Source organism: Monodon monoceros, unplaced genomic scaffold, assembly GCF_005190385.1.
Source record: "Monodon monoceros isolate NGI ecotype Baffin Bay Population unplaced genomic scaffold, NGI_Narwhal_1 Super_Scaffold_16, whole genome shotgun sequence".
NCBI lineage: Eukaryota > Metazoa > Chordata > Mammalia > Artiodactyla > Monodontidae > Monodon > Monodon monoceros.
This window is the reverse complement of record NW_021703772.1, coordinates 108,174,592-108,181,961: the sequence shown is the minus strand read 5'-3', so window position 1 is coordinate 108,181,961 and position 7,370 is coordinate 108,174,592.

Genomic DNA, 7,370 nt, shown 5'->3' with positions numbered 1-7,370 from the left:
CCTAGAGAATATTATGCTTAATGAAATAAGTCAGACAAAGACAGATTCTATATGATATCACTTATACATGGAATCTAAAAAAATAATACAAATGAATCTATATACAAAACAGAGCCAGACTTACAGACATAGAAAACAAACTTATGGTTATGAAAGCCAGGGGGAAGAACTAATTAGGAGTAATGGGATTAACAGATACAAACTACTATATGTAAAATAGATGAACAACAAGGATTTACCGTATAGCACAGGGAATTAATACCCAATATCTTGTAATAACCTATAATTGAATATAATCTGCAAAAAAAAAAAACTAACCCAAACTTGAATCACTATGCTGTACACCTGAAACTGATGCAACACTATAAATCGACTCTAATTCATTTAGAAAATAAGTTATAATTTCCATTCCACTGGAGGAAGGAAGTTAGTGCAGAAGAAAATATATGAGGGGAAAATGGCAAACAGAAACTTCACAATTATGTAAAACAGAGATCTAGGAAGCTCAGAAAACCTTCACTCAAACACATAGTCACTCTGCTAAAAACCAAAGGTGAAGAAAAAAATCTTGAAAGCAGTCAGAGAAAAATGACACATTATACATAAAAGAATATCAATTCAAAAGCCTGTAATTTCTTATCAGAAAACAGAGGCCAGGAAAGATTGGAATAATATCTTTAAAGTAATGAAAGAAAAAACTACCAACCCAGGACATTATATGCGGCAAAGATATCCTTACCACTGAAGGCAAAACAAAGGCTGATGAACATGAAAGAAAACTAGAGGCGTTAATCATATCTGATGATTAACTAGATATAAAATGATGTGAAAGGAATTTCTTCAGGCTGAAGTGAAATGACACAAGAGTTTGTGAAGTTGGAACTTCAGGGATAAAGGAAGAGCAACAGAAGCGGTAGTATCTGGATAAATGAGATAGTCTATTTTTTTTCTCTTCTTAAATTCTTTTAATATACATATGACTTCTGAATTAAAAAATTATACGAGAATCTCAGAGGGTGGGGTTCAATTCGTGTTGATGTAATACAACAACTATAACATAGAAAACAAAGAGTAAGAGCTTCCCTGGTGGCGCAGTGGTTGAGAGTCCGCCTGCCGATGCAGGGGACACGGGTTCGTGCCCCGGTCCGGGAGGATCCCGCATGCCGCGGAGCGGCTGGGCCCGTGAGCCATGGCCGCTGCGCTTGCACATCCGGAGTCTGTGCTCTGCGACGGGAAAGGCCACAACAGGGAGAGGCCCGCGTACCGCAAAAAAAAACCAAAGAGTAAAAGAATCTATATTGCTGTAAGGCTTACATTTTACTTCTGTCAAAACAAAAATTCACCCAAGAATGTTAAACAGGCAAGGAAGATGTTATTCAAGACTACTGCAATAAGAGAGACCAGAACTCAGTCTGAGCTCAGCTTCTCTGAACACAAAGGCAGGAGGTGGAGAGTTTTAAGTGTGAGGTGAGGTTGATCTATGGGGTGTGTCCAGCACATTGAGTTATTCCTGAGTTTGCAATGGTTTTTCTCTGTGATTAGGACATCTGTGTGTGCTATTTGGTAACCATCAAAGTCAGGCTCCTACCCTCCCACAGACACTGGGAAATATATATGTTATATAGGTCCCTCCCAAACTGCCCTGGATGCCACTTCAGCTGCCCCCTGGAACAGGATATGGGTGGTATGGGCACCAAGGGAAAGGGCAGGAGGACACACAGCTGCTGATCCCAAAGCTGCCACCTTGTGTAGGAGCTGCTGAACCAGGAACCCTGCTTTCCAGAGTTCCCCCTTTGCTGGGTGGGGACCAGGGAGTATGTCCTGTACAGTTAGTTCCCCGACAGCTCTCCCAGCTAGGGGAGAAGGGGCCACTGCCCTGCCAATAACCTCATCACCCTCAAGGCAAAAACCTCCAACCCTCAGACCCCAGGACTGGGAAGCGCCAGAGGGTCCGAGGTGAATCTGCACCTGTGCTGCCTCAGGTCCTTGCGCGTCCTCTGCACACAAGCCATCCCTCCAGGACTTTTGCGCCGGCCGGTTCCGTGAACCCACGCCCATTCTTGGCTCACATATTCCCAAGCTGTGTCCCACAAGCAGGCCAGACAGTGTGAGCTTTGGAGGTTGACGGCAGAAGAAGAGTGCTTGAAGCCTAGCTCTCTATCCAAGGGCTGACTTCCCCAAGTGCTCTATGGGCAATTACCTGGGCAGACTCTGCCCCTCAGCCCCACCCAGGCACTGGGGGCCGGCACCTGCTGGGAGTTTGGCAGCACAAGCCCGGCTCCCTTCAGGTTGAGGGTTTCAGTAGCACCTATGGGCTTTACCCCAGATCTAAGCTGCCCCTTTGGAGCACTCAGCATTATAGCAGACACAAGGCGAGGGGTGGAGGGTTGTTGACTACAACACACTGCTATGGGGGAAGTCTGGGACTGAATACCTGGGTCCCCCTGGTCAGAGCACCCCAAGGTGACCCCAGGACCCAGCACTAAGAATAGCCCTGTGTTTGCAGGCACTACTGCCCCTATCTTAAGTCACATTCCCAGGGGCATGCCCCAGTAGAGCCGCCATCCTTCCAGCCAAGGGCCCAGTACCGCTGCCAGCAAAGCTGCCTTTAGGGGCATGTCCATCCCGGTCTCAACCCCTAGGAGCCCTGTCTCTGCAGTAGGCACAAGGATGAGCAACCTTGCTGTTATGGCTCCCTTACCACCTGTCCAGGGTGGGACACAAAACCACTGGGCCAACCAAGTCATTTTCCTCCACGTCGGGATCCAGTCACTCCCTTGGGGTGTAAGAGGCGAATGCTGGCCTGACTGAATAGCTTCCTGGAGAAGTAGTCAGTGTCTACCTTCCTCCCAGGCTGGACCTCGTATGGGCCCCATTTCAATGTGATACACACATGTAGGCCTGACCTCTGTGATCCTGGAACAAACTGGGCACCCAGAGAAACAGCATTCCCATCCCGTACTCTGCAGTTTTCCCCTAAGGTGGGTAGTTTGAGGCTGTTGTCTGTAAGAGGTCCTTGTCCTGTCCTGTCCCCTCCAGCCATGGAGCAGGCGGGATCCCTCCTACTGCCTACAGTAGATTCCTCCTCCTCACCATTTTTTCTCCCAGAACCCTTGGGTCTTCTCTGTAACTTATAATTAAGCCTTAGTCTTGTTGCTTTGCATAATTCTCACATGTCTGTACTCTGTAGATCGTGTGGAAAGCACTGACTTGTATGAGTCGTGATCGGGAAGTCAGACCTGTTTAAAGTTTCCTGTGGCCCAGCTCAGCAGGTGTGGAGAGTAGCACAACTTGATGACTAGAAAGACTGGCCAACTTCTGAATATTAAAAGTACATTTTGGAAATTCCCTGGTGGTCCAGTGGTTAGGACTCTGGGCTTCCACTGCCAGGGAGCCGGGTTTGATCCCTGGTCGGGGAACTAAGGTCCCGCAAGTCGTGCGGTGCGGCCAAAAAAGAAGGGAAAAAAAGTGTACTTTGAGTTTAAAGCTCAGTGCAAGTCCAGGATAAGACAGGCCGGGGGCGGGGAGTGGGGGGGGGATAAAGACAGAGGCTCATTGTTGCCTGTTGGAATTGTCACCCCCCTTTCTGACCTGGAGGGGCTGGATCACTCTGAGTGTACACCAGGAGTCCACACCCTACACGTTTAGTCTTTTCTAATGTAGCAATTTCTTTCCTTACTTTTTTGCTTTTAAAGTCCTAGGCAAATTACCTACACACAAATGCCAGGGAATGGGCCTGGCATTAAACCTTCTCAGCCAGCACAAGCAAGGAAAGCTTTAATTCTAGGATGTGACATATCCCTGAGCAGTTTGTGACATCCTGCTTTAAAAAAGTAAAACGACTCCCTGAATTACATTTCTTTGCTTTTCCAAAAATAGGGATGAAGGGGAAACAAACTAAAATTAGTTCATTTTAATTATAAAAGATTAAAAGACTTCCAGTTTGTGGTCCAATATGTATGGAGATTAGAGATCATTACGCCTGTCACCACAAGAAGAGAAGCTGAACAAACTGAAAATCAACAATTCTTCCTAAATCCATCATAGAGATGAGGTCATGGGGCAAACTATCATCACAAAAAGAACAGGGAAGACAAAATAAACAACAACAACAAAAACCTGCAAAAAACAAAGCACCCCAGAGAAAATGATTGCTTCTGACACCTATGACTAGCAGCAAAGAGTAAACATGGTTTAACTCCTAGAACATAAAAAACTTAAAGCCCTATTTACCTCAGCTTGGTGTATTTTTTACCCAATACACTAATCATGTCCAGCTTTCAACCAAAAATTACAAGGCATACTAAAAGGCAACCACCCTCTCCCCACACAATTTGAAGGGACAGAGCAAGCATCAGAACCAGACTGGAATATGATAGAGATTCTGCAATATTAGACTGGAAATTTAAAGTAAGTGTAATTTGGGCTTCCCTGGTGACGCAGTGGTTAAGAATCCGCCTGCCAATGCAGGGGACACGGGTTCCAGCCCTGGTCTGGGAAGATCCCACATGCCGCGGGGCAACTAAGCCCGGGCACCACAACTACCGAGCCTGTGCTCTAGAGCCCGCGAGCCACAACTACTGAAGCCTGCGTGCCTAGAGCCTGTGCTCCGCAACAAGAGAAGCCACCACAATGAGAAGCCTGCGCACCACAACAAAGAGTAGCCCTCGCTCACTGCAACTAGAGAAAGCCCACGCGCAGCAACAAAGACCCAACACAGCCAAAAATAAGTAAATAAATTAAAAATAAATAGTAAAATGAATGTAATTCATATGCTAAGAGCTCCAACGGAAAATTGAACAACATGCAAGAACATGATGGGCAGTGTAAGCAAGGAGATGGAAATTCTAAGACGAAACGGTAGAAATAAAAAACACTAACAGAAATGGAGAATGTTTTGATGAACTCATGAATAGGCTAGATATGACTGAGGAAAGAATCAGTGAGCTTGAAGATATATCAATAGAAACTTTTCAAACTAAAAAAAAGAGAGCGAGAGAGAAAAGACTGAATAAAGTAGAAAAGAATATCCAGGAACTGTGGGACAATTATAAAAGGGGTAACATCTGTGTAAAGGGGATACAAGAAGAAAGAAATAAAACAATAAAGAAGGAAAGAAAGAAAGAAAATAAATACTTGATAATGGCTGGAAACTTTTATTTAACATACATCAAACCACAGGAATCACAGAGAACACCAAGCAGCATAAACACCAAGTGATCAATACCTTTGTATATCGTATTCAAACTTAAGAAAATCAAAGACAAAAAGAAAACCCTGAAAGAAGGCAGAAGGAAAAAATCTTACATGTAGAGAAACTAGTATAAGAAATATATTGATTTTCTCTTCAGAAACCATGCAAGCAAGCAGAGAGTGGAGTGAAATATTTAGTGTTGAAAGAAAAAAAAACACCCCACCAACCTAGAATTCTTTTTTAAATAAATTTATTTATTTTTGGCTGCGTTGGGTTTTTGTTGCTGCCCGTGGGCTTTCTCTAGTTGCGGCAAGCGGGAGCTACTTTTCAAGTGGTGCGCGGGCTTCTCACTGCGGTGGCTTGTCTTTGTTGCGGAGCATGGGTTCTAGGCGTGCGGGCTTCAGTAGTTGTGGCACATGGGCTTAGTTGCTCCGTGGCACGTGGGATCTTCCCAGACTAGGGCTCGAACCCATGTCCCCTGCATTGGCAGGTGGATTCTTAACCACTGCGCCACCAGGGAAGTCCCACCAACCTAGAATTCTGTATCTATCAAATTTCTCTTTCAAAAGTGATGATGAAATACAGACTCTAACATAAATAGAAACTGAATTTGTCTCCAGTAGACCTGCCTTGCAAGAAACGTTAAAGAAAGTTCTTCAGAGAAAGAAAATGATGTAGGTCAGGAACTTGGGGCTACATAAAGAAAGGAAGAGTGTTAGAGAAGGTATAAATGAAGGTAAAATAAAAATTTTTTTTTTTGGCAGCGCCTTGCGGCTATGTGGGATCTTAGTTCCCCGACCAGGGATTGAATCCGTGCCCCCTGCAGTGGAAGTGTGGAGTCCTAACCACTGGACCGCCAGGGAAGTCCCAAAATAAAACATTTTTTAGTTTTTACTTTTCTTATTCTTAATTTATCTAAAAGATTCACTGTCTTCAAATTAATAATTGCAAAAATACATTTGGTGATAATAGTTTACGGATAAGTGAAATGTATGAGAGAAATTTTATAAGGGATGGAAGGGAGGAACTGGGAAAACTCTGTTATAAGATACCTACATAACCATGAAGAAATACAGTGTTGGGACTTCCCTGGTGGTCCACTGGCTAAGGCTCCATGCTCCCAATGCAGGGGGCCTGGGTTCGACCCCTGGTCAGGGAACTGGATCCTGTATGACACAACTGGGGTTCCTGCATGCTGAAACTAAAGATCCAAAGATCCCGCACATGGCAACGAAGATCCCGCCTGCTGCAGCTAAGACCCAGCACAGCCAAATAAGTAAATAAATATTAAAAAAGAAAGAAAGAAAGAAATACAGTGTTATTTGAAAGAGAATTTAGGTTAGTTGTAAATTTAGATTGTTAATTGTAGGGAAACCATTTAAAAAATTTTAAAAGAAGTATTACTGATATGTTAAGAGAAAAAATGGAATCACATTTTGATTAAAATCAGAGGCAAAAAATAGTTTAAAAGAGTGGAAGACGAAACAGAGAGAACAGGGGCAAAGGATAGAAAATAGTTACAAATATGGTATATATTAATCCAACTATCTCAATAATCACTTTAAATATGGATGGCCTTAAAACATTAATTACAGGGGCTTCCCTGGTGGCGCTAGTTGTTGGGAGTCCACCTGCCGATGCAGGGGACTCGGGTTCGTGCCCCGGTCTGGGAGGATCCCACATGCCGCGGAGCGGCTGGGCCCGTGGACCATGGCTGCTGGGCCTGCATGTCCGGAACCTGTGCTCTGCAGTGGGAGAGGCCACAACAATGAGAGGCCAGCATACTGAAAAAAAAAAAAAAAGGAAAAAAACATTAATTACAAGACAGAGATCATCAGAATGGATTAAGAGAACTGCCTGTGTAGTTTACAGACCCTTAAATTTTACTGAGCTCCATGGCTATCACCTTTTCAGTCCTGAGCCACAGACCCAAATGCGAATTACCAGAAGGCATTTATGATTCAAAATTCACTTCCTTTGGCAGGTCCCTACTCCCTCGGTTAGGAGTAAGCGCAAATGAGGCTGTGATCAGGAACCTCTCCGTAACTCTTGTACTGTAGAATCTGCTGCTAAAGCAATAGCTGCCCAGCAAAAATCCCTAGAATCTCTGGCTGAAGTTGTTTTTGATAAAAGGATAACCCTTGGTTACCTTTTAACTGAGCAAGGAGGTGTTTGT